General features: G+C 33.8%; 2 non-coding genes across 2 annotated transcripts; both read right to left on the reverse strand.

Annotated features, from left to right (window-relative positions):
• Nucleotides 1-3,033: 3,033 nt before the first annotated feature.
• Nucleotides 3,034-6,983, reverse strand: LOC138927304 (large subunit ribosomal RNA). Its single transcript, XR_011443823.1, has one exon. It is a non-coding gene; the product is annotated as a large subunit ribosomal RNA (ribosomal RNA).
• Nucleotides 6,984-7,303: 320 nt separating this feature from the next.
• Nucleotides 7,304-7,483, reverse strand: LOC138927308 (5.8S ribosomal RNA). Its single transcript, XR_011443826.1, has one exon. It is a non-coding gene; the product is annotated as a 5.8S ribosomal RNA (ribosomal RNA).
• Nucleotides 7,484-8,953: the final 1,470 nt, after the last annotated feature.

Below are 8,953 nucleotides of genomic sequence, written 5' to 3' on the forward strand. Positions count from 1 at the left end.
ATTCATATATTTTCATATATGTTATATGCATATGTATTCATAACCATATGCTCATATATTAATACTGGCGGTCTTCTGTTTAATATAATATTATTTTAATATTATATTGGCAGGCTGAACACCACCTACCCTATATACCTTTTTGAACACGGTTTCGTCAATCCGGTCATTTATTGTATGGGAAGTATGACTTTCCCACACATATTTGGATATCCATACGATTGCATATCCATATGAAAATATTTTTAATATTTTTAATATATTTTAATATTTCCATATTTAATATAATATAATTAAATTATTATATTATATATATATGCATAGGTATTCATAACCATATGCCATATATTATATGGCGGTCTTCTGTTAATATAATATTATTTTAATATTATATTGGTAGGCCGAACACCACCTACCCTATATACCTTTTTGAACACGGTTTCGTCAATCCGTCATTTATTGTATGGGAAGTATGACTTTCCCACACATATTTGGATATCCATACGATTGCATATCCATATGAAAATATTTTTATATTTTAATATATTTTTAATATTTCCATATTTAATATAATATAATTAAATTATTATATTATATATTATATGGTAGGCTATCACCATCACCTACCATATATTCATATACATATAAATATTTTCATATCCATATATATTTTTTTATATTCATATATTTTCATATATGTTATATGCATATGTATTCATAACCATATGCTTATATATTAATACTGGCGGTCTTCTGTTTAATATAATATTATTTTAATATTATATTGGCAGGTTGAACACCACCTACCCTATATACCTTTTTGAACACGGTTTCGTCAATCCGGTCATTTATTGTATGGGAGTATGACTTTCCCACACATATTTGGATATCCATACGATGCATATCCATATGAAAATATTTTTAATATTTTTAATATATTTTTAATATTTCCATATTTAATATAATATAATTAAATTATTATATTATATATTATATGGTAGGCTAACAATCACCTACCATATATTTCCATATACATATAAATATTTTTCATATTCATATATATTTTTTTTATATATTCATATATTTTCATATATGTTATATGCATATGTATTCATAACCATATGCTTATATATTAATACTGGATCTTCTGTTTAATATAATATTATTTTAATATTATATTGGTAGGCGAACACACCTACCCTATATACCTGAACACGGTTTCGTCAATCCGGTCATTATCGTATAGGAAGTACAACTCCCGCACGTATTTGGATATCCATACGGTTGCATATAATATAAATATTTTTAATATTTTTAATATCCGTGAGGTTTTAAATAGGGACAGAAGGAATCTCTTGAATTGAATCATGCGCGTCACTAATAAGATGAGAAGGCATTTGGCTACCTATGCGAAAGTAATTCAACTCCCGCCGTCTTAAGGTTTAAGACTTATAACAATATATGTTTAATATTTTTAATATCCGTGAGGTTTTAAATAGGGACAGAAGGAATCTCTTGAATTGAATCATGCGCGTCACTAATAAGATGACGAGGCATTTGGCTACCTATGCGAAAGTAATTCAACTCCCGCCGTCTTAAGGTTTAAGACTTATAACAATATATGTTTAATATTTTTAATATCCGTGAGGTTTTAAATAGGGACAGAAGGAATCTCTTGAATTGAATCATGCGCGTCACTAATAAGATGACGAGGCATTTGGCTACCTATGCGAAAGTAATTCAACTCCCGCCGTCTTAAGGTTTAAGACTTATAACAATATATGTTTAATATTTTTAATATCCGTGAGGTTTTAAATAGGGACAGAAGGAATCTCTTGAATTGAATCATGCGCGTCACTAATAAGATGACAAGGCATTTGGCTACCTATGCGAAAGTAATTCAACTCCCGCCGTCTTAAAGTTTAAGACTTATAACAATATATGTTTAATATTTTTAATATCCGTGAGGTTTTAAATAGGGACAGAAGGAATCTCTTGAATTGAATCATGCGCGTCACTAATAAGATGACGAGGCATTTGGCTACCTATGCGAAAGTAATTCAACTCCCGCCGTCTTAAGCTTTAAAACTTATAACAATATATGTTTAATATTTTTAATATCCGTGAGGTTTTAAATAGGGACAGAAGGAATCTCTTGAATTGAATCATGCACGTCACTAATAAGATGACGAGGCATTTGGCTACCTATGCGAAAGTAATTCAACTCCCGCCGTCTTAAAGTTTAAGACTTATAACAATATAAATGAAAAATATTATTTTCATTTTTCACGTCACTAATAAGATGACGAGGCATTTGGCTACCTATGCGAAAGTAATTCAACTCCCGCCGTCTTAAGGTTTAAGACTTATAACAATATAAATGAAAAATATTATTTTCATTTTTCACGTCACTAATAAGATGACGAGGCATTTGGCTACCTATGCGAAAGTAATTCCACTCCCGCCGTTTAAGGTTTAAGACTTATAACAATATAAATAAAAATATTATTTTCATTTTTCACGTCACTAATAAGATGACGAGGCATTTGGCTACCTATGCGAAAGTAATTCAACTCCCGCCGTCTTAAAGTTTAAGACTTATAACAATATAAATGAAAAATATTATTTTCATTTTTCACGTCACTAATAAGATGACGAGGCATTTGGCTACCTAAAAGAAAGTAATTCATCTTCCGCCGTTATAAGGTTTAAGACTTATAACAATATAAATGAAAAATATTATTTTCATTTTTCACGTCACTAATAAGATGACGAGGCATTTGGCTACCTAAACGAAAGTAATTCAACTCCCGCCGTCTTAAGGTTTAAGACTTATAACAATATAAATGAAAAATATTATTTTCATTTTTCACGTCACTAATAAGATGACGAAACAGTTAGTAGGCCACAATTAGTAGGGAAACGTGGACAACCCGTGATAAATCCTTATATGCTTTCTTAGATATAGCATATAAAGATTTTTTATACTAAATATACATATTTACACATGCATATTTACATTTTTTTTATATTTCGAATCATCAAGCAAAGGATAAGCTTCAGTGGATCGCAGTATGGCAGCTGCTCAACCACTTACAACACCTTGCCCGTTACAAAAGTCGTTTACAATTGATTCTAGGCTTTGTCATTGTATTAAATAATGTTTTCATATGTAACTAGCATGGCATCAGGTGATCAAAGATCCTCCCAATTTACTATGTTACAAATTACATTGGCATCACATCCATTGTCGTTTAAAATATAAATAATAAACTTTAAATGGTTTAGAAGCCATACAATGCAAATTGCCCCTTATTTATCATTGCAGTCCAGCACGGATACGACCTTAGAGGCGTTCAGGCATAATCCAACGGACGTAGCGTCATACCACTGTTCGCTCGAACAAGTATTGTGCCATTGGTCCGTACCTGCGGTTCCTCTCGTACTACGCAGGAATGCTGTCGCAACAACGTTTTGTCATTAGTAGGGTAAAACTAACCTGTCTCACGACGGTCTAAACCCAGCTCACGTTCCCTTGCATGGGTGAACAATCCAACGCTTGGTGAATTTTGCTTCACAATGATAGGAAGAGCCGACATCGAAGGATCAAAAAGCGACGTCGCTATGAACGCTTGGCCGCCACAAGCCAGTTATCCCTATGGTAACTTTTCTGACACCTCTTGTTAAAAACTCTTTAAACCAAAAGGATCGATAGGCCGAGCTTTTGCTGTCCCTGTGTGTACTGAACACCGAGATCAAGTCAGCATTTGCCCTTTTGCTCTATGTGTGGTTTCTGTCCGCACTGAGCTGGCCTTGGGACACCTCCGTTATTATTTGAGAGATGTACCGCCCCAGTCAAACTCCCTACCTGGCAATGTCCTTGAATTGGATCATACCTGAGTAATTGGAGTTATACCAAATTTTCAAATCGATAATACATGAATGCATCTCTCATTAAAGAATTTGTTTGCGATTATATAACAAACTCGTGATACTTTGATCAAGAAGCTTGCATCAAAACCCAATACCATAAGATATAATAAATATATCCGTATAATGGCTAGGAAATGATACACGTTCCATTTAATCAAGTAAGTAAGGAAACAATAAGAGTAGTGGTATTTCATTGTCGATACCAAACCGAAGTCTAATATCTCCCACTTATTCTACACCTCTTATGTCTCCTTACACTGCCAGATTAGAGTCAAGCTCAAAAGGGTCTTCTTTCCCCGCTAATTATTCCAAGCCCGTTCCCTTGGCTGTGGTTTCGCTAGATAGTAGATAGGGACAGAAGGAATCTCGTTAATCCATTCATGCGCGTCACTAATTAGATGACGAGGCATTTGGCTACCTTAAGAGAGTCATAGTTACTCCCGCCGTTGACCCGCGCTTACTTGAATTTCTTCACTTTGACATTCAGAGCACTGGGCAGAAATCACATTGTGTCAACACCCGCTAGGGCCATCACAATGCTTTGTTTTAATTAGACAGTCGGATTCCCCAAGTCCGTGCCAGTTCTGAATTGATTGTTAATTGATAATCGTTATAATTAATAAGAACTAATTGGTTTGACCCAACTAGTATTCTTAAAAATTTTAGCAAGAAAGTTCCACAATTGGATACGTAACTAAACTATCCGGGGAACAAGTTACAACCATAAATGATTATAACTCTATTTACCCAGAACGAGCACATAAACCATATTATTGTTTCCCAATCAAGCCCGACTATCTCAATCTTCAGAGCCAATCCTTATCCCGAAGTTACGGATCTAATTTGCCGACTTCCCTTACCTACATTATTCTATCGACTAGAGACTCTTCACCTTGGAGACCAGCTGCGGATATTGGTACGGCCTGTTGAGAAGTTTGCGTATCCCCACCATAAATTTTCAAGGTCCGAGGAGAAAATATCGACACAACAGTATATGTCATGCTCTTCTAGCCCATCTACCATATCTCTCTGCGAAAGACTTCCATGGTAGTACGACTATAAAACAGAAAAGAAAACTCTTCCGATATCTCTCGACGGCTTCTTTATGGTCGTTCCTGTTGCCAGGATGAGCACGAGGCCCATATTTAATAACAAACGGATACTCAACAGGTTACGGAATTGGAACCGTATTCCCTTTCGTTCAAAATTATTCAAGTATATAATTTTCACAATAATTGTAATATTTATTTTTACTTGAAAATTTTCGGCTTTCGCCTTGAACTTAGGACCGACTAACTCGTGATCAACCACTGTTCACACGAAACCCTTCTCCACTTCAGTCCTCCAAGGTCTCATTCGATTATTTGCTACTACCACCAAGATCTGTACCAATAGCAGCTCCATGCAGGCTTACGCCAAACACTTCTACGCATACCATTGTACCTTCCTACTCACTAAAGTTTCAAAATTTATATTACAAGTAATATAAATCATCTACTTTAGCGGTAATGTATAGGTATACAACTTAAGCGCCATCCATTTTAAGGGCTAGTTGCTTCGGCAGGTGAGTTGTTACACACTCCTTAGCGGATTTCGACTTCCATGATCACCGTCCTGCTGTTTTAAGCAACCAACGCCTTTCATGGTTTCTGCATGAGTTGTTAATTTGGGCACCGTAACATTACGTTTGGTTCATCCCACAGCGCCAGTTCTGCTTACCAAAAGTGGCCCACTGGGCACATTATATCATAACCTTAAACTTCATATCAAGAAAGTTAAGGTTCTTACCCATTTAAAGTTTGAGAATAGGTTAAGATCGTTTCGACCCTAAGGCCTCTAATCATTCGCTTTACCAGATAAGATTATTTTATATAACATTAAAATGCACCAGCTATCCTGAGGGAAACTTCGGAAGGAACCAGCTACTAGATGGTTCGATTGGTCTTTCGCCCCTATACTCAATTCTGACAATCGATTTGCACGTCAGAACTGTTTCGGTCTTCCATCAGGGTTTCCCCTGACTTCAACCTGATCAAGTATAGTTCACCATCTTTCGGGTCACAGCATATCTGCTCAAGGTACGTTCCAGTTAGAGGCATAAATAATATAAATATTATTATACATAACTATATAGAACGCCCCGGGATTGTGTTAATTAACTATAAAATAGTTAAAAAACTAATCCCATTAATAGTCAAGTTAATTACGCTATTAGGTTTATATCCCAATAACTTGCACATATGTTAGACTCCTTGGTCCGTGTTTCAAGACGGGTCCCGAAGGTATCCTGAATCTTTCGCATTGTTAATCATACAAGTGCATATAATAAACACAAAAATCAATGATAATTATGCCATTATATAATTCCGAAAAATTAACGCACTGTATTCTTATTAATCTATCAACACTTTATCAAATTAATGACATTTATCCTATGTTAAAATGCAAGCATAATAATTTGAATAAACTATAAGTCATATTTTATGATAAATTATATATGTTAATAGATTACAATGTCCTTATATGGAAAAAATGCACACTATTTCTATAATATTATTTAAATATTATAACTTTAATGATGAATTTTCCATAATGGATATTCAGGTTCATCGGGCTTAACCTCTAAGCAGTTTCACGTACTATTTAACTCTCTATTCAGAGTTCTTTTCAACTTTCCCTCACGGTACTTGTTTACTATCGGTCTCATGGTTATATTTAGTTTTAGATGGAGTTTACCACCCACTTAGTGCTGCACTATCAAGCAACACGACTCTTTGGAAACATCATCTAGTAATCATTAACGTTATACGGGCCTGGCACCCTCTATGGGTAAATGGCCTCATTTAAGAAGGACTTAAATCGTTAATTTCTCATACTAGAATATTGACGCTCCATACACTGCATCTCACATTTGCCATATAGACAAAGTGACTTAGTGCTGAACTGATTTCTTTTCGCTCGCCGCTACTAAGAAAATCCTTGTTAGTTTCTTTTCCTCCCCTAATTAATATGCTTAAATTCAGGGGGTAGTCCCATATGAGTTGAGGTTGTATAAAGCAATGTATATATATATATAAACAATATATCTCTATGAAGAACAATATATTTGATATATTTTCAATTTTCGCATCTTTAAATAAGAGACAATTCTAGTTAAAAAAAATTTAATTTTTTTTATGCTAGACATTTCTCAGTATTATTTGAATTGAAAAAAGAAAGAATTGTATATCTTCATTTTTTCTTTTATAAATATTTGAGATAATTGCTTTTATATTTAATATTATGAATATATAAATATATCCAATAATATACCATATGCATATCATTATAAAAATATATAATAATAAGCAACTTTATTAGCATAGTCTTACAACCCTCAACCATATGTAGTCCAAGCAGCACTATAAAATTAATTAAAGTACATAACAGCATGGACTGCGATAATGCGTTCAAAATGTCGATGTTCATGTGTCCTGCAGTTCACACGATGACGCACAGTTTGCTGCGTTCTTCATCGACCCATGAGCCGAGTGATCCACCGCTTAGAGTTTTATAAATATATATAAAATATCAATTCGTCAATTATGTTTTTATTGAAAAGAAATTAAAAATACACCATTTTAACTGGCATATATCAATTCCTTCAATAAAGTTATTTTTATACCTAAAATAATTGTTTGCGAAATGTCTTAGTTTTATATAATCAATATAAATATAATTTATATTGTTTTAATATTATATAAGCATTAACCTGTATATCAGGTACAACAATGTATATTTTAGGTGTTGCATTTATCAAATGTATGCGCATAATTTTAATATGAACAATACATCACGCAACGCATGTATATTAATTAAATATACACGCAATTTATATTCAATATATTCGTCTATATTTAAACATATAAATATGTTTAATTTTTTATATACCTAAAATATTGTTGTTCGAAATGTCTTAGTTTTATATAAATCAATATAAATATAATTTATATTGTTTTAATATTATATAAAGCATTAACCTGTATATCAGGTACAACAATGTATATTTTTAGTGTTGCATTTATCAATGTATGCGCATAATTTATATGAACAATACATCACGCAAACGCATGTATATTAATTAAATATACACGCAATTTATATTGAAGACAACAAATGGTCTATATATCCAATATAATATATATGTCTTTTATTTTTGGGTAATTTTTATTTATATATTTATATATAATAAATATTTTAATAACGGATAAGATTCATTCAATAATGATCTTCCGCAGGTTCCCTACGGAAACCTGTTTACGACTTTTACTTCCTCTAAATAATCAAGTTCGGTCAACTTCTGCGAAACAACCGTAACACACAAGGCGTCACAGTGATCACGTCCGGAGACCTCACTAAATAATTCAATCGTTAGTAGCGACGGGCGGTGTGCACAAAGGGCAGGGACGGTAATCATGCGAGTTAATGACTCACACTTACTAGGAAATTCCAAGTTCATGTGAACAGTTTTTCAGTTCACAAATCCAAGCATGAAAGTGTTTCAGCGGTTTACCCGGACCCTTCTCGGTCTAGGAAATACACGTTGATACTTTCATTGTAGCGCGCGTGCAGCCCCAGGACATCTAAGGCATCACAGACTGTTTTATTGCTCAATCTCATTATTGCTAGACGCAATTTGTCCTTTAAGAAGCTAGTATCCTTTATAAGGGACAACCAACAGGTACGGCTCCACTTATATAAACACATTCAAACACAATAAACATTTTACTGCTACCATGAATGAAGGCTATATAAAGCTTCAACACCATAATCCTGAAAGATATCTATTAATATATTTTTTTGAGTCTCGTTCGTTATCGGATTAACCAGACCACAATCACTCCACTGAACTAAGAACGGCCCATGCACCACCACCCATAGATTCGAGAAAGAGCTATCAATCTTTCTTACACACTTATGTTCGGACCTGGTAAGTTTTTCCCGTGTTGAGTCAAATTTAAGCCGCAGGCTCCACTCCTGG

This window comes from Drosophila bipectinata, unplaced genomic scaffold (genome assembly GCF_030179905.1).
Source record: "Drosophila bipectinata strain 14024-0381.07 unplaced genomic scaffold, DbipHiC1v2 scaffold_218, whole genome shotgun sequence".
Lineage (NCBI taxonomy): Eukaryota > Metazoa > Arthropoda > Insecta > Diptera > Drosophilidae > Drosophila > Drosophila bipectinata.